The 27,896-nt window shown below is 40.0% G+C and overlaps 1 long non-coding RNA gene across 1 annotated transcript; it reads right to left on the bottom strand.

The window, feature by feature from the left end:
• Positions 1-5,020: 5,020 nt before the first annotated feature.
• On the bottom strand, positions 5,021-27,301 carry LOC309653500. Its single transcript, XR_014259228.1, has 3 exons — positions 27,139-27,301; positions 25,907-26,004; positions 5,021-5,226 (listed from the first exon to the last, which is right to left on the bottom strand). It is a non-coding gene; the product is annotated as an uncharacterized lncRNA (long non-coding RNA).
• Between the last annotated feature and the right edge of the window lie 595 nt (positions 27,302-27,896).

Genomic DNA, 27,896 nt, shown 5'->3' with positions numbered 1-27,896 from the left:
GGGGTTAGGCCCAGCAGTGGGCCTACTAGATCATATGGTAGTTCAATTTTTACCTTTCAACGCACCTCCATTCTGTTCTCACTACTGGCTGTTACCAGTTTACATCCCACCAGCAACTACAGGGTACACAGATCTCTAAAACCCCTTCAGCATTTATTGTTTGTAGACTTTTTACTGATGGCATTTTGAGGGTTGGGTGGTGATACCTTTTTGTAGTTTGGATTTGCATGCGTCTAATAATTCCCGATATTGAGCTTTACCTACGTCCGTTTTCTTTCTTTTTTTTAAAGTGAAACAGAGAAACTTACCTCTTCCAATTGTTTCCTTGAAAAATGTGCCATGTTCTGTGAATTCCTGTGGCCATTACCTGCACCAGGACATTTTTTGAGGGCAGGTGTCGTTTACAGCCCTGTAGTAATTGTGAATATCACATGACCATTAGTTCTGCGTTTAAAGCTGCTGTTGCAGGCAACGGCCACAAGGGGACAGCATTTCTATATTCCCAACTCTGGTTACTAGGGCAACAGAGCCTTCCTGGAAGTCCTGTTTGTAGGTTGTAGAGTAGAGTGGAATGTGCCAGGACAACACCCCAGAAACTATGTCTACTTATTTGTTGTTGGTATTCTCAGTTTAATTTTCATTTTTCTCAGAGCAAATTTGATTGCAATGTTGTGTTTGGTCTAGGTGTATAGAATCTCTTTCATTGATTCATATATCTTTTCATGTTTGGATCCTGTTCCATATAGGTTATTACAGAATGTTGTATAGACCTCTCTTGGTATTCGGTATGTCTGATGATTATATATTTTATAAGTATTATCATATGTCTGTTAAACCCAATATCCTCCGTTATACATTCCTCACACCTTTCCATTTGGTTAACCACAAGCTTGTTTTCTGAACACGTGAGTGTCCTTCTCTGTGGAAATAGGTTCATTCCTATCAATTTTTAGGTAACACCTATACGTGATATCATAGGATATGTGTCTCTCGCTTTCTGACTTACTTCAAGTTCTGTGATTATCTGTAGCCACATCTATGGTGCTGCAAACGGCATTGTTTCATTCTTTTCTGTGTCTAATATTGCATTGTGTACATGGACCACTTTTTCGTCCATTCATCTGATGATGGACATTTTTGTTGCTTCCATGTCTTGGCTATTGTAAATACTGCTGCAATACACGATTTTCCATCCTGTGTCTTTCTGATTCTGGCTTTCACAGGTGACAGGCCCAATAGTGGGCCTTCCGGATCATATGGTGACTCAATTTTTACCTTTAAACGCACTGCCATTCTGTTCGTATTATTGGCTGTTTCCAGTTTACATCCCACTTAGACCGAGAGGTTACGGTATTCTCCACAACTTCTTCAACATCTATCGTTTGTTGACTTTTTGCTGATGGTCATTCTGACTGGTGTGAGGTCATATCTTTGTGTAGATTGGATTTGCATGCGTCTAATAATTCCTGATGTTTTGTGTTTATCAATGTCCTTTTCATTTTTTTTTTACGATTCAGCTAAACTTACAACTTCGAATTGCCTTCTTGAAAAGTTTGCCGCGTTTGGATTTTTTTGGCCATTCCCTACCCCAGGACAGTTTTTGAGGGCATGAGTCATTTACAGCCCTGCAGTCCTTGTGAATATTAATGACCATTAGCAGTGGACCATCAACAGCACCTGCTGTTTGAGGAAACGGCCTTAGGGTGGCAGCATTTCTACGTTGCCAACTCTGCTTGCTAGGGAAACAGAACCTTGCTGCAAGTTGTGCTTTTAGGTTGCAGATTAGAGTGGAATGTGCCAGGACAAACCCCCATAAGTTTTAGCCTCCTTAATTCTTGTTTGTGTCTTTAAGTTGTAGTTTTTATCAGAGCAAATTTGATTGAAATATGTCTTTTGTTCTAGGTGTACAGAATCTTGTTCATGGACACATATACATATATCCATTGATCTTTGTGTCCTTTTCCATGTAGGTTATTACAAAGTGTTGAGTAGACCACTCTTGGTATTCCATAGGTCTTTGGGGATGATATAGTTTATATGTCTTAGTATATGTTTGTTAACCCCAATATCCTAATTTATCCATTCCTCACACCTTTTCATTGGCATAACCATAAGTTTGTCTTCTCAATCTGAGATTGTCTTTGTCTATGGATATATGTTCATTTTTATGAATTTTCAGATACCGTAAGTGATATCATAGGACATTTGTCTTTCACATTTTGACTTACTTCACGTTGTGTGATTATCTCTAGGCTTATCTTTGGTGCTGCATATGCCGTTCTTTTCTTTTTTCTCGTGGCTAGTATTCCATTCTGTACATGTACCACTTCTTCTTTGTCCATTCATCTGTTTATGGACCTTTTTTTTGCTTCCATGTCTTGGCTATTTCAATATTGCTGCAGTGCATGTTTGCCTGTCTGTGCCTTTCCGATTCTGATCTTGTTAGGGTATAGGCCCATTAGGAGATCGGCCGCATCATATGGTAGCTCAATTTTTACCTTTTAAATGCAGCTCCACTTTGTTCTCATTAGTGCTGTTACCACTTAACATCCCACCAGCAGCTAGAAGGTACAGAGTTCCCTAAAACCTCTTCAGTGTTTATAGTTTGTAGACGTTTTGCTGATGGTCATTTGACTGGTGAGAGCTGAAACCTTTGTGGACGTTGGATTTGCATGCAGCTAATAATTCCTTATACTGAGCTTTAGGCATGTCCTTTTTTTTTGTTTTCCTTTTTTTTAAAAGAATGAGTACAACTTCCCTGTTCATATTGACTTCTTGAAAAATTTGTCATGTGTTGAATTTTCTTGCCTATTCCCTACCCCAGGACATTTTTTGAGGGCAGGTGTCATTTACAGCCCTGCAGTCCTTGTGACTATTAAGCGACCATTAGCACTGGGTTTAATGCTGCTGTTGTGGAAAACAGCCACAAGGTGGCAGCATTATTACGTTCTCAACTCTTGTTACTAGGACAACAGAGTCTTCCTGGTCGTCGTATTCCTCGGTTGTAAATTAGAGTGGAATGTGCTGGGACAAGACCACAGAAGTTTATGTCTCCTTACTTAGGTTCGTTTTTTAAATTTAATTTATATTTCTTATCGGAGGAAATTTGATTAGAGTGTTTTGATTGTCTGGCTGTACAGAATCTGGTCAGTGATTCATACATATGTCTGTTCATCTTCGGATCCTGTTACCATGTATGTTATTACAGAATGTTGAGTAGCCCTCCCTTGGTATTTGGTAGGTGTTTCGTCATTATATATTTTCTATGTATTGGTGATTATATAATTCATATAGTTTATATGTTATATGTTTATATACATTTAACAGACATTAGTATATGTATGTTAGCCCCATAATCCTAATTTATCCGTCCTCCCACCTTTCATTTCGGTTAACCATTAGCTTGTTTTATAAGTCTGTGAGTGTCTTTTTCTGTGGAAATATGTTCATTGGTAGCAATCTTAGGATAACATGTATAAATGATATCATAGGATATTTGTCATTCCCTTTTGACTTACTTAACATAATATGATTATTTCTAGGCTCATGTGTAGTCCTGAAAACGGCATTGTTCATTTTTTTTCCGAACCTACTATTCCGTTCGGTACGTATACCACTTCTTCTTTCTCCATTTATCTGTTGATGGACATTTTGTTTGCTTGCATGGCGTGGCTATTGTAAATATTGCTGCAGTGCATGTTTGCCTTTGTGTGCCTTTCCGATTCTGGTCTTCTTAGGGTATAGGCCTATTAGGGGATCGGCCGCATCATATGGTAGCTCAATTTTTACGATTTAAACGCAGCTCCATTCTGTTCTCATGATTAGCTGTTACCAGTTTACATCCAACCTGCAGCATAGTGGGTATGCATTTCTCCACCAACCCGTCAGCATTCGTTGTTTGTAGACTTTTTACAGATGGCATTTTGATTATTGGGTGGCGAAATGTTTTTGTAGTTTGGATTTGGGTCCAACCAATAATCCCTGACATTGAGCTTTTATTCATGTTCTTCTATTTTTAAAATAACAGAGTGAGTAAAACTTACCTCTTCAAACAGTTTTCTTGAAAAATTTTCCATATTATGAACTTTCTTGGCCATTACCTACCCCAGGACATTTTTTGAGGACACGTGTCATTTACGGCCCTACAATTACTGTGAATCTCAAGTGACCATTAGCCCTGTGTTTAAAGCTGCTATTGTGGGAAACGGCCACAAGGCGGCAGCATTTCTCCATTTCCAAATCTGGTTACTAGGGCAGCAGAGCCTTCCTGAAAGTCGTGTTCCTAGGTCGTAAATTAGAATGGGATATGCCAGGGAAAACCCCAATAACTTTATGTCTCATTAATTGTTGTTCGTGGTTTTAATTTTTAAAATTGGGGTAATGCGTAGGATAGTGTTTGTTCTGAGTGTACACAATCAGGTTCAATGGAACATTATATATATCTATTCATGTACAGAGCCTCTTCCCATGTAAATTACTATTATGTTTTTAAATAAATTTATTTTATTTATTTATTTATTTTTGGCTGAGTTGGATCTTCGTTGCTGCATGTGGGCTTTCTCCAGTTGCGGTGAGCGGGGGCTACTCTCCGTTGCGGTGCACGGGCTTCTCACTGCAGTGGCTTCTCTTGTGGAGCACGGGCTCTAGGCGTGCTGGCTTCAGTAGTTGTGGTGCCTGGGCTCAGTAGCTATGGCTCATGGGCTCCAGAGCGTAGGCTCATTAGTTGTGGGGCACGGGCTTAGTTGCTCTGCAGCATGTGGGATCTTCCTGAACCAGGGATCGAACCTGTGTCCCCTGCATTGGCAGGCGGATTCTTTACCACGGTGCCACCAGGCAAGCCCCCGTGTAAATTATTACGGAGTGTTCAGTAGACCTCCCTTAGTATATGGTCGGTCTTTTTGATACATGTGTTTAATATGTATTTGTATACGTATGGTAACCCTAATCATGATGCATCCATTCCTTCCACCTTTCCTTTTAGATAACCATAGTTTGTTTTCGAAGTCTGTGAGAGTCTTTCTCTGTGGAAATATGTGCATACGTGTCAGTTGTTAGGTAACAGCTAGGAGTGATATCACAGTTTATTTGTCGTCTGCTTTCCGACTTACCTCATGTTCTGTGATTATCTCTAGGCTCATCTATGGTGCTGCAAAGAGCAGTGTTTCATCCTTTTCCATGGCGAATATTCCATTGTGTACACGGACCACTTCTTCTTTGTGCATTCATCTGTTGATGGACATTTTGGTTACTTCCAAGTCTTGGCTATGCTAAATATTGATGCAGTGCAGGATTGCCAGCCTGTGTCTTTTGGATTCTGGTCTTCTCAGGGGTTAGGCCCAGCAGTGGGCCTACTAGATCATATGGTAGTTCAATTTTTACCTTTCAACGCACCTCCATTCTGTTCTCACTACTGGCTGTTACCAGTTTACATCCCACCAGCAACTACAGGGTACACAGATCTCTAAAACCCCTTCAGCATTTGTTTGTAGACTTTTTACTGATGGCATTTTGAGGGTTGGGTGGTGATACCTTTTTGTAGTTTGGATTTGCATGCATCTAATTATTCCCGATATTGAGCTTTTACCTACGTCCGTTTTCTTTCTTTTTTTTAAAGTGAAACAGAGAAACTTACCTCTTCCAATTGTTTCCTTGAAAAATGTGCCATGTTCTGTGAATTCCTGTGGCCATTACCTGCACCAGGACATTTTTTGAGGGCAGGTGTCGTTTACAGCCCTGTAGTAATTGTGAATATCACATGACCATTAGTTCTGCGTTTAAAGCTGCTGTTGCAGGCAACGGCCACAAGGGGACAGCATTTCTATATTCCCAACTCTGGTTACTAGGGCAACAGAGCCTTCCTGGAAGTCCTGTTTGTAGGTTGTAGAGTAGAGTGGAATGTGCCAGGACAACCCCCCAAAAACTATGTCTACTTATTTGTTGTTGGTATTCTCAGTTTAATTTTCATTTTTCTCAGAGCAAATTTGATTGCAATGTTGTGTTTGTTCTAGGTGTACAGAATCTCTTTCATTGATTCATATACCTTTTCATGTTTGGATCCTGTTCCATATAGGTTATTACAGAATGTTGTATAGACCTCTCTTGGTATTCGGTTTGTCTGATGATTATATATTTTATAAGTATTATCATATGTCTGTTAAACCCAATATCCTCCGTTATACATTCCTCACACCTTTCCATTTGGTTAACCACAAGCTTGTTTTCTGAACACGTGAGTGTCCTTCTCTGTGGAAATAGGTTCATTCCTATCAATTTTTAGGTAACACCTCTACGTGATATCATAGGATATGTGTCTCTCGCTTTCTGACTTACTTCAAGTTGTGTGATTATCTGTAGCCACATCTATGGTGCTGCAAACGGCATTGTTTCATTCTTTTCTGTGTCTAATATTGCATTGTGTACATGGACCACTTTTTCGTCCACTCATCTGATGATGGACATTTTTGTTGCTTCCATGTCTTGGCTATTGTAAATACTGCTGCAATACACGATTTTCCATCCTGTGTCTTTCTGATTCTGGCTTTCACAGGTGACAGGCCCAATAGTGGGCCTTCCGGATCATATGGTGACTCAATTTTTACCTTTAAACGCACTGCCATTCTGTTCCTATTATTGGCTGTTACCAGCTTACATCCCACTTAGACTGAGAGGTTACGCTATTCTCCACAACTTCTTCAACATCTATCGTTTGTTGACTTTTGCTGATGGTCATTCTGACTGGTGTGAGGTGATACCTTTGTGTAGATTGGATTTGCATGCGTCTAATAATTCCTGATATTTTGTGTTTATCAATGTCCTTTTCATTTTTTTTACGATTCAGCTAAACTTACAATTTCAATTTGCCTTCTTGAAAAGTTTGCCGCATTTGGATTTGTTTGGCCATTCCCTACCCCAGGACAGTTTTTGAGGGCATGAGTCATTTACAGCCCTGCAGTCCTTGTGAATATTAATGACCATTAGCAGTGGATTCAAAGCTGCTGTTTGAGGAAACGGCCTTAGGGTGGCAGCATTTCTACGTTGCCAACTCTGCTTGCTAGGGAAACAGAAACTTGCTGCAAGTTGTGCTTTTAGGTTGCAGATTAGAGTGGAATGTGTCAGGACAAACCCCCATAAGTTTTAGCCTCCTTAATTCTTGTTTGTGTCTTTAAGTTTTAATTTTTATCAGAGCAAATTTGATTGAAATATGTCTTTTGTTCTAGGTGTACAGAATCTTGTTCATGAACAGATATACATATATCTATTGATCTTTGTGTCCTTTTCCATGTAGGTTATTACAAAGTGTTGAGTAGACCACTCTTGGTATTCCATAGGTCTTTGGGGATGATATAGTTTATATGTCTTAGTATATGTTTGTTAACCCCAATATCCTAATTTATCCATTCCTCACACCTTTTCATTGGCATAGCCATAAGTTTGTCTTCTGAATCTGAGATTGTCTTTCTCTATGGATATATGTTTATTTTTATGAATTTTCAGATACCATAAGTGATATCATAGGACATTTGTCTTACGCATTCTGACTTATTTCACGTTGTGTGATCATCTCTAGGCTCATCTGTGGTGCTGCATATGCCATTCTTTTATTTTTTCGCAGCCAATATTCCATTCTGTACATATACCACTTCTTTCTCCATTCATCTGTTTATGGACTTTTTTTTGCTTCTGTGTCTTGGCTATTTCAGTATTGCTGCAATGCGTGTTTGCCTCTCTGTGCCTTTCCGATTCTGGTCTTCTTAGGGTATAGGCCCATTAGGGGATCAGCCGCATCATATGGTAGCTCAATTTTTACCTTTTAAAGCAGCTCCTTTCAGTTTTCATTAGTGCTGTTACCACTTTACATCCCACCAGCAGCTAGAAAGTACACAGTTCTCTAAAACCTCTTCCGCATTTATAGTTTGTAGACGTTTTTCTGATGGTCATTTGACTGGTGTGAGCTGAAACCTTTGTGGACGTTGGATTTGAATGCATCTAATAATTCCTTATACTGAGCTTTAGGCATGCCTTTTGTTTTCTTTTCCTTTGTTTTAAAAATGTGAGTACAACTTCTCTCTTCACATTGACTTCTTAAAAAATTTGTCATGTGTTGAATTTTTTTGCCTATTCCCTACCCCAGGGCATTTTCTGAGGGCAGGTGTCATTTACAGCCGTGCAGTCCTTGTGACTATTAATTGACCATTAGCACTGGGTTTAAAGCTGCTGTTTTGGGAAACAGCCACAAGGCCGCAGCATTGTTACGTTCTCAACTCTTGTTACTAGGCCAACAGGGTCTTCCTGCATGTTGTGTTCCTGGGTTATAAATTAGAGTGGAATGTGCTGGGACAAGCCCCTATAAGTTTATGTCTCCTTACTTAGGTTCGTTTTTTAAATTTACTTTATATTTCTTATCGGAGGAAATTTGATTAGAGTGTTTTGATTGTCTGGCTGTACAGAATCTGGTCAATGATTCATACATATGTCTGTTCATCTTCGGATCCTGTTACCATGTATATTATTACAGAATTTTGAGTAGACCTCCCTTGGTATTTGGTAGGTGTTTTGTCATAATATATTTTATATGTATTGGTGATTATATAATTCATATAGTTTATATGTTATATGTTTATATACATTTAACATACATCATTATATGTGTCCTACCCCCATAATCCTCATGTATCCATCCTCCCATGTTTCATTTTGGTTAAGCATTAGTTTGTCTGATAAGTCTGTGAGTGTCTTTTTCTGTGGAAATATGGTCATTGGTAGCAATCTTAAGATAAGATGTATAAATGGTATCATAGGATATTTGTCATTCCCTTTTGACTTACTTTACGTAATATGATTATTTTAGGCTCATGTGTAGTCCTGAAAATGGCATTTTTCATTTTTTTCCCGAGGCTACTATTTCATTCGGTACGTATACCACTTCTTCTTTGTCCATTTATCTGTTGATGGACATTTTGTTTGCTTGCATGGCTTCGCTATTGTAAATATTGCTGCAGTGCCTGTTTGCCTGTGTGTGCCTTTCCGTTTCTGGTCTTCTTAGGGTATAGGCCCATTAGGGGTCGGCTGCATCATAGCCGCAACTAGCAAGACAGGAACACAAACCCACCCATTATCAGAGAGGCTGCCTAAAATCATAGTAAGTTTACAGACATCACAGGACACACCACCGGACACGGTCCTGTACAGAAGAAAGACAAGATCCAGCCTCATCCATCAGAACAGAGGCACCAGTCCTTTCTACCAGGAAGCCTACACAACCCACTGAACCAACCCTGGGGGCAGACACCAAGAACAACAGGAACTACGAACCTGCAGTCTGAGAGAAGGAGACCCCAAACACAGTAAATTAAGCAAAATGAAAAGACAGAGAAATATGCGGCACATGAACGAGCAAGGTAAAAACCCAGTAGGCCAAACAAATGAAGAGGAAATAGACAGTCTACCTGAAAAAGAATTCAGAGTAATGATAGTAAAGATGATCCAAAATCTTGGAAATAGAATGGAGAACATACAAGAAACCTTTAACAAGGATCTAGAAGAGCTAAAGAGCAAACAAACAATGATGAACAACACAATAAATGAAATTTAAAATTCTGTAGAAGGAATCAATAGCAGAATAACTGAGGCAGAAGAGCGGGTAAGTGACCTGGAAGAAAAAATAGTGGAAATAACTACCACAGAGCAGCATAAAGAAAAATGAATGAAAAGAATTGAGGACAGTCTCAGAGACCTCTGGGACAACATTAAACACACCAACATTCGAACTATAGTGGTTCCAGAAGAAGAAGTGAAAAAGAAAGAGACTGAGAAAACATTTGAAGATATTATAGTTGGAAACTTCCCTAATATGGGAAATGAAATAGTCAATAAATTCCAGGAAGCACAGAGAGTCCCATAATGGATAAATCCAAGGAGAATCACGCCAAGACCCATATTATTCAAACTATCAAAAATTAAATACAAAGAAAAAACATTAAAAGCAGCAAGGGAAAAGCAACAAATACCATACAAGGGAATCACCATTAGGTTAACAGCTGATCTTGCAGCAGAAACTCTGCAAGCCAGAAGGGTGTGGCAGGACATATTTAAAGTGATGAAAGGGAAAAAACCTACAACCAAGATTACTCTACCCAGCAAGGATCTCATTCAGATTTGACAGAGAAATTAAAACCTTTACAGACAAGCAAAAGCTAAGAAAATGCAGCACCACATAATCAGCTTTACAACAAACGCTAAGGGAACTTCTCTAGGCAGGAACCACAAGAGAAGGAAAAGACCTACAATAACAAACCCAAAACAATGAAGAAAATGGTAATAGGAAAATACATATCGATAATTACCTTAAATGAAATGGATTAAACGTTCCAACCAAAAGACATAGACTGGCTGACTGGACACAAAAACAAGACCCGTATATATGCTGTCTACAAGAGACCCACTTCAGACCTAGGGACACATACAGACTGAAAGTGTGTTGATGGAAAAACATTCCATGCAAATGTAAATCAAAAGAAAGTTGGAGTAGCAATTCTCATATCAGACAAAATAGACTTTAAAATAAAGACTCTTACAAGAAACAAAGAAGGACACTACAAAATGATGAAGGGATCAATCCACAAAGAAGATATAACAATTGTAAATATTTATGCACCCAACAAAGGAGCACCTCAGTACATAAGGCAAATGCTAACGGCCACAAAAGGGGAAATTGACAGTAACACAATCATAGTGGGGGACTTTAACACCCTACTTTCACCAATGGACAATTCATCCAAAAGGAAAATAAATAAGGAAACACAAGCTTTAAATGATACATTAAACAAGATGGACTTAATTGATATTTATAGGACATTCCATCCAAAAACAACAGAATACACTTTCTTCTCAAGTGTGCATGGAACATCCTGCAGGATAGATCTTATCTTGGGTCACAAATCAAGCCTTGGTGAATTTAAGAAAATTGAAATTGTATCATGTATCTTCTCCGACCACAACGCTATCAGACTAGATATGAATTACAGGAAAAAAATCTGTAAAAAAAAAATACAAACACATAGACGCTGAACAATACACTACTTAATAACCAGAGATCACTGAAGAAATCAAAGAGGAAATTAAAAAATACCTAGAAACAAGTGACAATGAAAACACAATGACCCAGAATCTAAGGGATGCAGCAAAAGCAGTTCTTAGAGGGAAGTTTATAGTAATACAATCCTACCTCAAGAAAAAAGAAAAATCTCAAATAAATGACCTAAACTTACACCTAAAGCAATTAAAGAAAGAATAATTTAAAAAAACCCCAAAGTTAGCAAAAGGAAAGAAATAATAAAGATGAAATCAGAAATAAATGAAAAAGAAATGAAGGAGGGCTTCCCTGGTGGCGCAGTGGTTGAGAATCTGCCTGCCAATGCAGGGGATACGGGTTTGAGCCCTGGTCTGGGAAGATCCCACATGCCACGGAGCAGCTAGGCCCGTGAGCCACAACTACTGAGCCTGCGCGTCTGGAGCCTGTGCTCCGCAACAAGAGAGGCCGTGATAGTGAAGAGGCCTGTGCACCGCGATGAAGAGTGGCCCCCGCTTGCTGCATCTAGAGAAAGCCCTCACACAGAAACGAAGACCCAACACAGCCAAAAATAAATACAAAAATTTAAAAAAAAGTTAAAAGAAAGAAATTAATAAAACAATGCATAAAGGCTGGATAGGGTGTGGAGAAAAGGGAACCCTCCTGCACTGTTGGTGGGAATGTAAATGGATACAGCCATTATGGAGAACAGTATGTAGATTCCTTAAAAGCTAAAAATAGTACCATATGACCCAGCAATTCCACTACTGGGCATATACCCAGAGAAAACCATAATTCAAAAAGATACATGTACCACAATGTTCACTGTAGCACTATTTACAATAGCCAGGACATAGATGCAACCTAAATGTCCATCGACAGATGAATATATAAAGAAGACGTGGCACATATACACAATGGAGTATTACTCAGCCATAAAAAGGAATAAAATTGAGTTATTTGTAGTGAGGTGGTTGGACCTAGAGTCTGTCATACAGAGTGAAGTAAGTCAGAAAGAGAAAAACAAATACCGTACGCTAACACATATATATGGAATCTTGAAAAATGGTACTGACGAACCTAGTGACAGGGCAGGAATAAAGACACAGATGTAGAGAATGGACTTAAGGACACAGGGGGGAAGGGGAGACAGGGGCGTAGTGAGAGAGTAGCACTGACATATATACACTACCAAATGTAAAATAGCTAGTGGTAAGCTGCCGCATAGTACAGGGAGATCAGCTCGGTGCTTTATGTCCCCCAGAGGGGTGGGATAGGGAGTGTGGGAGGGAGGCTCAAGAGGGGGGGATATGGGGAATATACGTATACATATAGCTGATTCACTTTGTTGTAAAGCAGAAACGAATACAATGTTATAAAGCAATTATACTCCAATAAACATGTATTTTAAAAACCCACAGCATTGTAAATCAACTACACTTGAAGATATTTCTTTAGTGCAAAAAATTTTTTGAATGTAAGTTTTATTGTGTGTGTGTACCACAGGTTCAATATATATGAATTATGTCAAATTGATTACATTGTTTTTCAAAATAAAGAATTTTTGATATTCTACATCAGCTTCATAATATAAATGCAGAAAAACCATATTATTTTTTTCTAAAGTTCAGAAATAGCCATTTTGCTCATTCGGTATACTATAAACCAGTAACTTTATTAAAAAGGGATTTGTGACTGACCTCTTCCTTCCAAAGAAATATTTCTCCACTCACACAAGTTTAATAGAATGTTACGCCATGAAATGACTTCCCATCTTAGAGACACGAGATTTGCATCCTGAAATCTCTTTCTTGCAAAAATGTCCAATTAGCATCCTAGCATTACAGAAAAGAAATGCTTTTTTCCAGATCTCAAATTCCATACAACTTTAGTCAAGACATCATGTATTTTTTTCACACACAGACACACTGGATTTTATTTTTGCAAGAGATAAATCAACTGACAACAAGCATTGTAAATGGATGACCACAACAAAAGCAACAATGATTGCAATTACCAAACACGAAACACACTCATACTATGTCATAATATTGACATTCAGTCCAGTAATCCTCCACTGTAACACCTCCTTTACTTTGCAGTGAAAGACATCATGTATTTTTAAATTATCAGCACTCACCTGAGGTCTTTAAAAATCAACAAAAACATAATTTTGTGTTCTCTTTCATTTATTCTGGTTCTAAGTGGTCATTTCTAAACGAAAGTATTTAAGTATGTTAACGTCATCTTATAACATCATATTTCCAATGACTACCGTGTCTCCAAAGATGAAGTATGAGGAACTCATAATTAAGCTCCCCAAAGTTTTACTCTCTGAATCTGCATGACCCTTCTGCTGAACTCCACACTGTTCATTATTCTCTGAGAATATTCTTTTTCTTGTATGGCCATCTCACATGCTCTTTCATTTCATGAAGTTTTTTTCCTACAATTTTATGCCTAGTTTATTTAGGAGAAAATGCATTATTTCAGAGTGATATTTATAGACACAAAGACTTCTCTATAATTCCCTGAGAGTTTCGAGAACTCCTTCTTCCTTTTTTTTTAATACCTAGATTCTGAAGCTCTCCACAAAGCATTACTAAAATTGCATTTACATAAGTATCTACATATTAATCACACATTAATGCATTTACAATTGTATTATGATTTATTGTTAATTTTGGAGCATAAACGTAGCTGTCTTATTTACCACCCTCTTGGAAATCACTTTAATATTTGCACTTAGGACTTGAAAGAGAATGGATAAATAAAAACCTGAAGAATATGCAGATCCAATTTATATATTTCTCATAAAATTAGGTGATTATCTAAACTTTATCCAGGAAAAAGAGGAGCCCAGATACTCTGCAGGCATGATACTCGAGAATGTGTGGTCTTCCAGCAGGAAAACACGCAGTAATCCATGTGGCAGAGTTCACGTGTGACCAGCTCGGCTTAGTGACCTATGCATTCCTTACATGCAATATATCAGGAGTGGAAAAAGGAAATCTGTCATTTGTGGCAATAAGTGTAATGAAGTTTTGTAGCAGGTCATGCTCATATATTCAACACAGGCACAATCAAAAGTTTGCTCAATTCTGGTAGATCTAAGTCTGTATCTGTTACCTTGTCTTTAACGAGGAAATGTCAGAACTGACTTACAAAACAAAAGTGTTTTGTTTGTTTGTTTGTTTTAATTAGAGTCACGATGAGTAAGACAGAGCTCAGAACAGCTAATGTGACTTAGTGATTCTCTCATCAGGAAATACAGTTTCTACTTCTTGTTTATTCTCCACATCCTGTAGTAAGTAAAGTTTCAATGAAAGAGAAATCTACAGGGTGAAAAGAAAACTTACATGTGTTGATAAGATCATTTTGACAGGTTGTACCACGTATGTCAGTGTTTCTGGGGATGGACACAAGCCAGAGCTCCCTACTCTGACATTTTCACTGATGTCATTCCCCTGATCCTCAATTTGAAAGTGGATAAAAATGTTTTCTATGTTTTCTTCTTTAAGAAATTAAATAAAGAATGCTTTCTAGACATGATCCTCTAATGATTTTCAGTCAGTGGTCATCAACAGAGGAAAAGCACAGAATCTCATCCCCACAAAAGGGTGACATTCAGTCAGGTAAGAAAATTCTCCCCGAAATCAGAGCTTCATCTTTAACATGCAATCAAAGGCTTTCACAGTGTCTTCATCACTCTGCACTCAGCCCTACCATAAGGGATTGGCTCTGAGAATCTCACATCAGATGACTGACAAACATGTCATAGTACACTGATCTGGTACCAGATCCTGCCTCTCTTAATGATCTCCTGCAGGGACATTGGAATAGTCTAGGATATTTCCTGGAGCCCTCTACTCTATACAGGTACACTTCCAAGTAGAAACAGAAGCTGGGATTCTCACTGGGACCCCTGCTCTGTCCAACCAACCTCTCTAGAAATATGATGTTCTAATCTCTCCTGATTAGAACATTTCAAGGTCTCTCCCTGTGCTAATTTAGTAAAGGTAAAAGAGAAATAAGAAAGAGCAAACTATGCAGGGAGCAATATATAAGATTCCTTTACTTAATGTATTTACCTGATATACCCAAATATTGAGAAATATAGATTCACTTCATAATGGTCAAGAAAAGAGGAGGAGGAACCTCCATGCCAACAGTATATATAAAATGGAATCAATATTGCATAAGCTCCAGCTTAAGCTTAGCTACGAGGTACTAACCCTTCTCATAAAGAAGCAATAGTTCTCCATCATTTGAAGCACACTGAGGACTCAGACAGCTGGACACTGAGGGTGTAGTCTCCTCACTCGAATTCTGTACCTGCATCACAGAGCCATGAAATATTCCCAAAGAATTATTAAGGATGAGGGGGGGGGAGGCGAAATAAAAGAGATGAATCCATAGTCTGTCCTGCCATCTGTTCTGCTGGATATTACCACCATCTTGGCCCAATATGACCTTCCCACTTCTCTCTGGGCCTCCCTACTTTCCACCTCCATCCTCTCATTATATCTTACCTACACTTGGGAACGACTCTAGTTTTTCCACTTACCTTTATCAACAAGTAATCCAAATAGCAACTGTGTATATAACGCCTTAGAAAACTCAGGTCTGACTCAGTAATACTACATGACCTTCGAAGTCCAAAGTTTTCCTAATTCCCTTTATTATTTTTTTTCTAATTTCCATGTACTTACACTCTCAGGACCTTCACTGTACTCAAGTTAGTCTTCCCTGCAAAATCTGTCAACCTAGACATAGACTTAAGTACCACCCTCTATCTCCTAGGGAATCCAGTTTTTAAAAAAACCTCAGCAAGCCTTATGGACTTTATTAAAGACTCTTTAAGATAACCCATGGGAGATAGCAGTGCACCCATAGATATCTATTTAATACACTCTCAGAGTAATTTTTTTTTTATAAAGCCTCTTCTGGCTAATGAAGACTCTCAGCTCTTCTTCTTCAATATATGCAGTGTCTCACCCTTCTGATTACTCTCTGCTCTATCCCAGGTCCACTCCCTTTCCTGATATTACATTCTTTCCCAATTTTGTATGTTGGTAAAATCAAATAACATAAAATATAACATGTTAATTAGTATAAAGTGCACCGTTCAGTGATATTAAATACATTCATATTATTGGGCGATCAACATCACCATTTATCTTTCTAATTCTTTTCTACGTTTTAAAACTGTAACTCTGTATCCTTTAAACATAACTTTCCTTTTTGTTCCATAACCACCTGAAAAACATCATTACCCTCCTAATTTCTATGGTTTTGACTACACTAAGTACCCCATATAATTGAAATAAGTAGTTGTATTGTTATGACTCACTAAAAGTCACAAAAATGGCATTTTTGGTAGCTAAATTTCCTCAAGATTCATCCATGTTGTAGCACATTCCTAGATCTTTTCCTTCTTAAGACTGAATAATATTGGATTATATTGGTATACCACACTTTGCTTATCCAGGAACTAGTGGATGAACACTTAGGTTGCTTTCATATTTTAGCTACTGTGATTATTACTGCTCTAAACACTGGAGTACAAATATTTCTTTAAGACCCTGATTTCAATTCCTTTGGGTATACCTCATAGTAAAATTCCTGGATCATGTAGCAATTCTATTTTTCAATATCTGAAAAATTGCCATACTCTTCTGCAAAGCAGCTGTATCATTCTACATTCCCTCTGACATAGCACAATGGTTCCAACTCCCTCACATCCTCACCAATACTTGTTTTCTGCTTGTGTATGTGTGTGTGTGCTTGTGTGTGTATGCACGCACAAAAATATATAAACATGCATTTAGTGATATGGAGCATCTATTCAAGTGCTTAGTCATTTGTACATCTTTTTGAAGAACCATCTATTCAAGTCTTTTATCCATTTTTGAATCAGGGTGTTTGCTTTTTGTTCAGTTGTAGGAGTTCTCTGTATATTCTGAATAGAAATCTCTTGTCAGATAGATGGCTTTCAAATATTTTCTCCCATCTTGTGGGTTGCCATTTTATTCTGTTTACATTTCTTTGATACACATTTTAAAAAAAAATTATGTACTGCAAATTGTTTACTTTTTTGTTAGCTGTACCTTTGTTGTTCCTTCGTTTCATATTGAGGAAAACACTGCCAAATCCAATGTCGTGAAGCTCTTGTCCTGTGTCTTCTTCTAAGAATTTTTATTTTATTAGGTCTTATATTTAGTTTCTTGATACGTTTTCATTAATTTTTGCATATGATGTCAGGTAAGGGTCCATCTTCCTTCTTTTGCATGTTGACCACAAGACTTCTCAGCACCATTTATTGAAAATACTATCCTTTCTACTTTGAAAAGTCTTGGCAACTTGACAAAAATCATTTGGCTATATATCAGAGTTTATTTCTGGGTGTTCTATTCTATTCTATTGATCTTGAATAAGGGAGAAAATAGTATAACCTCTCCAGGTTGATGAAGAACATAAAGGAAGACCAGGACTGAGAATTAGGAGGGCAATATAAAACAGCAGGGAGTAAAAGACAGTGTGAGAGAAGAGCTTGTATTTGCGAGTTCATGGAAATAGGATCATGCTAAAACCACTAAACGCCTGACTTTGAACAATACGGTAAATGTGCCAGCAAGAAACATAACACTTACCCATCTCTGGGAAATATAGTATGGGCATAAAGATAAACTACACACAAATATATTAAACAGGAAAGGGTTTTCATTGTGTGAAAATGTTGTGGGATTTGAAATACAATTTACTTCTGTTGTACCATTGTCTCTAAAATTTATCAAAGTGTATATACAAGCAATTCCAATTCTGGTAATGTGCTTGACAGGTTTATATATGAACTTCAGCAGACCAGTAAATGTACATTCATAGTAGGACTGTTCCCTAAACCAAAAAACAAAACACAAAAACTGCAAAGACTAGAGTTCACTTTGTCAACACACATACAGATGCAATGATGGTTAACGGTCCAAAAACAGAAGGTGAGCATGGGTGCAAGAGGTTAATCCCCAGGCTGGGGTGGGGTGCAGAGTTTGAGGGTAACACAGGTAGAAAAGGCTTTTGTCCTATCCTTGATTTTTGAGGTATGGAAATTCACAGGTCACTACCTTCATTTCAAACTGAATGAATGCACTATTCAATTTCTTTAAACAGGCGAAGCAAACATGAGTGATAATAAATTTCAAACTGTCGCTAATCAAATAAGATACTAAGAAAAATTAAATAATATGATTTAAGAATGAAGTGGACAGATTGTCCAAGATGGTAGCATTCAAAGACCCAGAGCTTGATGCCTCTCATGGGCATACCAACGTCACAACAGTTTACAGAACAGCAATTGATGAAAAACGCTGGGACCTGCCGTAAAAGATGTTTTACAGCTAAAGACATAAGGAAGGCACCTCGACAAGACAGGAAGGAAGGGCAAAATCTCAATAGAGTCAAGACCCATACCACCAAGTGGGTGGCCCACAAATGGGAGAATAATTACAATTTCAGAGGTGCTCCCAGGTAGCAAGGGGTATGAAGCCAACATCAGGCTCACAAGCCCAGGGGTCCTGTTCTGGAAAGAAGAATTCCTAGAAAGTTGGGCTTTGAAGACCAGTAGTGCTTATTTTCCAGAGAGCCAGAGGGTTGTGGGAAATAGAGATTCCACTCTTAAAAGATGCTCACAAAATCCCACATGATCCGAGAGTCAGAACAGAAGCAGTCATTTGAAAGGATCCCGGGTCACACCTACCTCCTGATCTTGGAGAGTCTCCCAGAGAGGCAAGAGGCAACTACAGCACAGCCTCAGGGACAGAGACACTGGCAGCAGCCATTCGGGGTAGCTCCTTCTACCTCGTGGACGCTGGTACCAGCAAGCATAATTTCAGAATCCTCCCTCTAGCTTATCGGCCTCAGGACTGAGCCCCACCCATTTCCACCAGACTATAGACACAAGTACTAGGATGCCGCAGGCCAAGCAACTAACTGAGCAGGGGCACAGCCCCACCCACCAGCGAACAGGCTGCCTTCAGACCCTCTCAATGCACAGCTGCCCCTGGACATGGGCCCAGCCACCAAAAGCCCCAGGACCAGCCTCCACACCTCAGTGGACAGGCACCAGCCCCGGAGTCCCCGGCCCCTTTGACACGTGAGCCTGCTCTGGCCTTGGAGTCAGCCTCACCATCGGCAGGTGACAACTGCACAGGGACTGGATGGAGCTTGGACCTACCCAACAGCAAACCTGCTCGAGCATTGGGATTAGCCTCGTACACCAAGAGGCACACACCTGCTCCAGGAATACCACAGCCCAGCAGCCTGTGTGACCAGAACACTCACTTGTGGGCCAGAAGCAGCCATGGACTCAGCTGGGACCTTACCCTGCCCATCAGAATGCCAACACAAGATTAGGGATACCCCCGACCCTGCAGAGAGCTGTGTCAGGAACAGTGATCCAACACCAACTCTGCGACTCCTGGGCCCTGCAGCCAGAACGCAGAACCTGTCTCTTCCTCCCAGTAGCCAGCATAGCCCCAGAACCAGTGACTGGGCACTAGCCCTGATATCACCTGGACTGCAGTTCTACCCATAAGTGAACCAGCACTAGATTTGGTGTCCCCCAGAGCTGTGCAGCCAGCTGCCTTATGATTTAGTCTCACCAAGCAGCACAGACAGCCTCCATACAAGGCAGAGCCTGGCAAACAAGCAGTCTGGGGGCAGCCAAGTCTACCAGACCACCCACAGTAGTCAGCCCGCCACAGCAGAAGAGCCCAAGCAGCCCACATAGGGGGTACACCTAGAATATATAGTTCTAGTGACCAGGGGACAGTGGGCTGCTGGGACACATAGGACCTCTCCTACAAAAGGCCACTTCTCCAAGGTCAGGAAATGTAACCAACCTACTACACACATAGCAATAAAAACAGCAAGTTAAGAAAAATGAGGTGATACAGAAACACGATCCAAATGAAGGAACAAGATAAGAACTCAGAAGAAGATCTAAGTGAAGTGGAGACAGCCAATCTACTCAAGAAAGAGTTCAAGGTAATGACTGTAAAGATGATCAAAGAACTCAGGAGAAAAATGGACGACCAGAGCAAGAAGTTAGAAGTTTTAAAAAAAGAGTTAGACCATTAAAGAACAACAAAACAGAGATGAGGAATGCAATAACTGAAATGAAAAATACACTAAAAGGAAACTACTGTAGACTAAATGATACAGAGGAATGAATCAGAAAACTGAAGGACAGAGTACTGGCAATCACTGAAGATGAACGGTAAAACAATAGATTAAAATGAAATGAGGAAAGTTGAACAGACTTGTGAAACAACATCAAGTGTACTAATATTTGCATTATACTGGTCCCAGAAGCAAAAAGGGAAGAGAAAGCAGTGTAGAACATACCTGAAGACATAAGAGCTGAAAACTTCCATAACCTGGGAAAGAAAACAGACATCCAAGTCCAGTAAACACAGTAAGGCCAAAACAGGATCAACCCAAAGAGGACCACACCAAGACTCACTGTAATTCAAATGGAAAAAAAATAAAGATAAAAAGACACTATTAAAAGGAGCAAAGGAAAAGCAACCAGTTACAAACATGGGAACTTGCATGAAGTTATCAGCTGACTTTTCAGAATAACCTCTGCATGCCAGAAGGGAGTGGCAAGGTATATTTAAAGTCATGAAAGGGAAAAGCCCATAACCAAAAATACTCTACCCAGCAAGGCTCTCCTTCAGATCTGATGGTGAGATCTAAAGTTTTACAGAGAAGAAAAACTAAAAGAGGTCAGCATCGCCAAACCAGCTTTATGAGAAATCTTAAAGGGGCTTTTCTAAGTGAAAAAGAAAAGGCCACGACTGAAACATAAAAATTAGGAAAGGAAACTTACTAAAGGAAAAACCTCATTGGTTAAGGCAAATATTCTACAAAGGTAGTAAATCAACCATGTACACAGCTAATAGGAAGGATGAAAGAAAACAGTAATAACATCATCTATATTCACAAAAAGAAGTTAAGGGACACACAAAAGAAGTAGGTGTAAAATATAAGGTCAAATTCAGTAACTGTGGGGGAGGAGAGTAACAATGCAGGCTTGGTAGTGTCCATGTGAAATTAAGAGCTCAGCAACTTAAATAATCACACACACACACACACACACACACACACACACATACACAAAACTGAAAGAAATCCAAACATAATATTAAAGATAGTCCTCACATCACAGATGAAGGGAATAAAAGGGGAAGAAAGGAACACTGAAGAAATTAAAGAGGGATTCTAAAAATACCCAAGACAAATGAAAATGAACACACAATGATCCAAAATCTATGGGACACAGCCAACGCAGTTCACGGGAGGAAGTTATAGTGACACAAGCTTATTCTTAGGAAACAAGAAAAATATCAAGTAAACAACCTAACATTACACCTGAAGGAATTAGAAAAAGAAGAAAAAAGAAAACTCAAAGCTGTCAGAAAAATTAAGAAAACTATACCATATGCAATCACATCAAAAAGAATCAGATACCTAGGAATAAACACACCTAAGCAGGTAAAAGACATGTGCTCAGAAATCTATCAGCCATTGGTGAAAGAAGTTGAAGGCAACACAAAAAGATGGAAAAACATAGCATGTGCATGGACTGGAAGAATTAATACTCTTAAAATAACCATACTCCCAAAGACAATCTACAGATTTAATGCAATCCCTATCAGAATACCAAAGCATTTGCACAGAACTTGAAAAAGTCATTTTAAAATTTGTATAGGAACACAAAGACCCCAAATAGCCAAACAATCTTGAGAAAGAACACAGCTGGAGGCATCACGCACCTTGACTTCAGACTATACTGCAAAGCGACAGTAATCAGAGAGAATCGTACCGGAGCAAAAACAGACACAAAGATCACTGGAATAGAATAGAGATCCCAGAAATAAGCCCACATACTTATATTTAATTGATTTATGACAAAGCAGGCAATATGGAGAAAAAACTGTCTCTTCAATAAGTGGTACTAGGAAAACTGGTCAGCTACATGGAAAAGAATAAAATTAGATTATTTTAACACACCATATATAAAATAAATGCAAAACTGAATAAACACCTAAATGTAGGACCAGAAACCATAAAACCCCTAGAGGAAAATATAGAACATTCTTCAACATAAATGATAGCAACAGTTTTAGGTTCAGTCTACTAAGGCAAATGAAACAAAAGCAAAAATAAACAAATGGGACTTCACTAAACTTAAAAGATTTTCCACAGCAAAGGAAATCAAAGACAAAATGAAAAGACAACCTGCTGAAGGAGAGACAATATTTGCACATGATAAGAGGTTAACACCAAAAAGATGACCAAGCAAGGGTTCTCATCTAAACTACAGAAACAGCACATACAACTCAATATCAAAAAAACACCCCAAATCTTTTTTTTTAAAAAAATGAGAAGACCTAAATAGACATTTTTCCACGGAAAAAATACAGATAAAGAGCCAGAACTCACAAAGATGCTAAACATAGCTAATCGGCAGTAAAATGCTAATCAAAACTATGAGATATATCACCTCAGTCTTGTCAGAATGGCTGTCATCAAAAAGGTCACAAATAACAAAGGTTAGTGAGGATGTGGAGAAAGGGAAACTCTTGTACACTCCTGATGTGAATGTGAAGTAGTGCAGCTACTGTGGAAAGCAGAATGGAGGTTCCACAAAAAACTAAAAATAGAACTACCATAATATCCAGCAATTTCACTCTTGGGTATATCAGAAGAAAACAAAAACACTATTTCAAAAAAATAACTGCACACCAATGTTCATAACAGTGTTATTTGTCATAGCCAAGATATAGAGTCAAACTAAGGGTTGATCAATAGGTTAGTGTATAAAAAAGATTTTTTATGATGACTTCAGCAAAAAATGAAATTTTGCCATTTGCAAGAACATGGATGGACTTGGAGGGTATTATGCTTAGTAAAATAAGCCGCAGAGAAAACAAGCATGGTATGTTATGAGAAAACAAGCATGGCATGTTATCACTTACACGTGGCATCTAAAAAATTGAATACAACAACAACAACAAAAAAACAGACTCACAGATTAAAAAACAGACTAGTGGTTACCAGCAGGGAGACATAGGCTGGAGGAGCAAAATAGTGGGAGGAGGTTTTGAGGTACAATCCACTGTGTATAAAATCAATAATCTACAGTGGTGTACTGTATAGCATGGGGAATACAGCCACTCTTTTATAATAACTATAAATGGAGAAGAACCTAAACATTTATGAATCACTATGTTGTACCTCTGAAACTAATATAATAATGTAAATTAACTATAGATCAATAAAATATAAAGTAAGAAACAATAAAGGGGAGACAGATTATTAAATAGAAATCAATTAAATAAAGAAGTTTTGGAAATCAAGGAATTAAAACACAACGTGTAAGACACAACATTGGCATTTAAAGTGTACAATCTATTCATTTAAAAGAAATCATTTAAGTCGTACAAAATGGTACCCATTCTCACAATTTTGTATATCTAGGATAAATTATTATCTACAAAAATATGTTACAAATATTCACTCAAAAAGAAAGAGAAAATTTGGATAAACCCATTTTAGTATACAAATTTAATATCAAAGTCTCTATGTAAAATTGATTTGAGTAAGTTCTGCTAGCCATTTCTAGTTTCTTTGTGATGTAAAATCTTTTAAAGCATAAAAATCAGCCTTTCTACATTATCCAGACAAGGGGTGCCGCAACTCCAGCCGGGACTCTGCACTTCCCCCTCCCTGATTCTCCAGAAGAGCAGGTGGCCCCCCTCTGAGGGCAGGGGCAAGACCACGGACCAAGTCCCCCTGCACTAAGGCGCTGCTGGAAGCTCTTCCTGAACAGCAGTGCTGGCTTGGAGCGAACCCGTGCACCGCCAAAGCTGGTCTCATCCTGCAGCTGAGGGACGCAGGCTTTAAGTCAGCTGCCTTGGCTTTAAATCAATCAGTCCCCCCTTTAAGTCAGGTGACCCGACTTTAAATCACTGTGTGCCCCTCAAGCCTGCAACTTCAAAAGTTGGGAACTTCACTTTGATCCCAGCACCTCACACAGCTGAATGCACACTGTACTCACCCCCAAGCCTGGCTTAGAGGCAGGATATAAGGTAAGGGGATGGGCTGCACACGTGGTGAGGAGGGTGCACTTCATGTACCAGAAGGGTCCAGCTGCTCTGGGTACAGCAAGCAGTGCACGATACAGCAGCTCCCTGGCAAAGCTGGTGATGCACAGGGCGAGCAGGCACACCCAGGCACGCAGAGGTTCCAGGCCGGGAGCTGGGGCACAGCCAGCCGGGAGGGTGTGAAAGCCGAGGATTTGAGCCTTCTTGAGAAAAGCAGACACAGAGGATGGATGAGAAACAAAGACCAGATGAAACATGGATTTGAAAAGCACACCCTGCTCTTGAAATTGAGGTGGGGGGCACCCCAGATTTGAGTCTTCTTACTCCCCAGTACCTAGTGCTTTGGCATTTGCCCAATTATTTATAAAATGTGACTGATAATATCTAACACATAGAATACTGCATTTGGAGTGGTTTTGCGTGTTTATGTTTCTATAGTGGAATAATTTTTTCTACAAGAAAAATGTACACAATCTGAAATAAATTAAAACCCCTCTTCAAAAAGTACTATATCGGACTTCCCTGGTGGCACAGTGGTTAAGAATCTGCCTGCCAAGGCAGGGGACATGGGTTCGAGCCCTGGTCAGAGAAGACCCCACATGCCGCGGAGCAGCTAAGCCCATGCGCCACAACTACTGAGCCTGCAGGCTACAACCACTGAAGCCCGCGTGCCAGAACCGGTGCTCCACAACAAGTGCAGCAAGAGAAGCCACCGCAATGAGAAGCCCGCGCACCACAACAAAGAGTAGCCCCCGCTTGCCGCAACTAGAGAAAGCCTGCGCATAGCAACGAAGACCCAACGCAGCAAAAAACAAATTAATTAATTAATTAGTTAACTATTTTCAAAAAGTACTATATCCTTCTGTACAACTTCTCTGGGAAGAACAGAGAGATGGCGTAGGAGAGTGAGAAAGACCAATACTTAGTGCACATCTCTGATGCAGGTGCTCTGCTGGCTCAGATAGATTTATCCCCACTTTACAAAGGAGGAAATAATCTCAGAGAGGTTTAGTAATTTTCCCAAAGCCAAACAGCTATTGAATGGCAGAACCAAGATCTGAACCAAGTCTGTTACCTTCAAAGCCTAAGTCCTCATCACAACAAAACTCAATTAATATTTACATTTATCGAATTACATTGCAACCTGGGGAGTTCTTGGCACAATCCTGAATAAGAGTGAGAAAGAAAGAAATAGCATTGTTCCTACAGTCAACCAAAATTTTTGGAGCAGCTGCTAGATGCCTGACCCTTTTTGGGGTTCAGCAGTGATCAAGACAGGAAGAGTCCTGCTTTCATGAACCATGTAGTGGGGAGGAGAGACGGGTGCAACTTGGGTGAGGGATTTCACGTTGCTGGGCCTCTGTTTTCTCATCTGGAAAATGGGATGGGTGTTCCTTATTTTCTGGGATTGTCCAGCCCTCACATTCTCTGATTCCATAAGAAGCATTTGTTTTCCTGTTTCTTTAAAATTCATTCAGGCCGTGAGCTGTGATGAATGCTGTTAGATGCTCCCCAAATCACTCTATTCCCACCCTTTTCCTGTGATCAGGTCTTTCCCGAAAGAGGACTCACAATCAAGTCACAGAACCTAAGGGGCACCCAGCAGAAAAATTCCAACCCTTGCTTCCCAGGAGCTCTGAGGTCTACCTGCCCGGTAAACTTAATTCACCTGGCACAAGGTGGCCATCCCTGGTTTCACATCAACATGATCTCAGGCACAAACCTCCTTGTTTTTCCATCTTTTCTTTAAGTTACTTGTTGAAACAACTGCACAAATATGAAAAAGATATAAAATCAGGCATCCTCTGCCCTCAGTGCCTACTAATAAATGATTTTCTGCCACTTTAATGATAAAGATAGAACATTTCAACATTCTGCTTCCCTTATTATTTGTCATTTTTGTTGATATTTCTATTGAATACATCTTTCAATATTTTAACAATAGAACATTTATTTAGGTTGTTCCAGACCCAGCCTTTAGTGGTAAAGGTTTTGTTGTTATATTTCTATTATGTTTCCTTTAAAAATCATTATCCTATTTAAATGGATTAAGTCAATTCTATAGGCATTTATCTTATGATATTGATGAAATTGATACATAGAGGGCAGTAGTACAAGTTGATTGGACTTGAGAACCTCTATTAGCACAGTTAAGTATAAACATTATCTATATGTAAACCAAAGTACATGCCGAGTGAGATTCTCCAACTCTTTTTCACTGTCTGCCCCTCAAGCCTGTGAGAAATGGAATATTTCTTGCCATATCAGTAAAAAAAGGATGTCACAGTCGTCAGCACTTGCAGCCCTCCAATGTGAGCCGGTGGGCCCTGAGGCACTCAGGATATGCAAATACAGAATGCAAGCCCCAGAGAGCTGAGGTGCATATCAAAGGAAGGATTTCAGTGAGCCCAGGCAAAGAAAAGCGCCGCATTCCTCACCTTGGGAGAGCTGGTATTCCTTAGATAACAATCACCTTTTGATGGTCCCCATTACCTGCGTTCGTCCCCTGCCCTGTCCCCTCCCCCCAGTACTTTAGCTCAGGGAGGAAGAAGCGCAGAGGGACTCAGCTGAACAAGGGGCCTGCGCGCCTCGGGAGGAGTTTTCAGCCGCTTTCCCCGCAGTTGGGAGGAGGGGCGCTGACGCTCCAACCGGAGCCTGTGCCTCCCTTGCCCCGTTTCCCCTCAGGACGCTCAGGCCGACCCCCTCCCCACGCCCACCAGGCCCCGCGAGCCAGGCCGAGGGCAGGGGCGAGAGGAGGGACCGAAGTTCCCGGGGACCAGACGCTGGGGGCCGCTCTTCCTGCACAGCAGCGGCGGGTGGCAGCGAACCCCTGCCCCTCAGAAGCTGGTCTTGCGCTGACGCCCGGGCACCGGACCAGGCGGAGGGTTGGCGCCCACTTACCCGGCCCGCCGTCCCCGCGACTGTCACGGCTTCGGCCGCCGGGGCCCCTCCAGAGCCGGCAGCCTCAGTGAGGCCGCCCTCCCCTCGGGCTCCGGGGCAGTTCCGTGACGGCGGAGGGAAGAGACCCCAAGCCGGGAGTTCCAGCTCTGAGGAAACGCGGGCTCCGTTCTGGGCGCAGGGGGTGGGACCGCTCTGCCCCGAGGCCTTCCGGGAGGGAGTGGGGCGCCGGGGGTGGAGCCGCCAGGAGCGCAGGGCCCTGTCGGGGGACCTGGAGGGGCGGTCCGGCCTGGGGGCCACGCCCACTGTGGCTGCAGCCCAGGCCTTTTTCCTGGAATCCTACACAAAAAAGTTAGAAAGATACACGGTCTATAGTAAATATTCACAAATGATTGTTGCTGCTGTGCTTACTATTCTATTAAAGGTGTAAAATCCATAAAACACTTTAAGTTCAAAATTAAATATGAATTTTTCCCTTTCTAATTATGTCTCTTCTATTCACAATTGTGATTAATGAATCAGAGACTGTGGCATCACTAGTTAAAAATGAGCTTGTTAAAAAAATAGAACTCAGGCCCACCGGACCTACTGAATCACAATCTGCACTTTTACCATCTCCCCAGTGTACTTGTGTACCCATGAATAGTTGAAAGGTACATTTCTACCTCGACAGGTCTTTTCTCTATGAGAAATACACACATTTTATCCAGTGTAATATAAATACCATCATTTTATCATTTCTTTTCTAGATTAGTATAGTC

This window comes from Balaenoptera physalus (assembly GCF_965194825.1).
Source record: "Balaenoptera physalus genome assembly, contig: HAP1_SCAFFOLD_393, whole genome shotgun sequence".
NCBI classification, from domain to species: domain Eukaryota; kingdom Metazoa; phylum Chordata; class Mammalia; order Artiodactyla; family Balaenopteridae; genus Balaenoptera; species Balaenoptera physalus.
The sequence above is the reverse complement of the archived record's forward strand: the minus strand, read 5'-3'. Positions and strand labels throughout refer to the sequence as shown.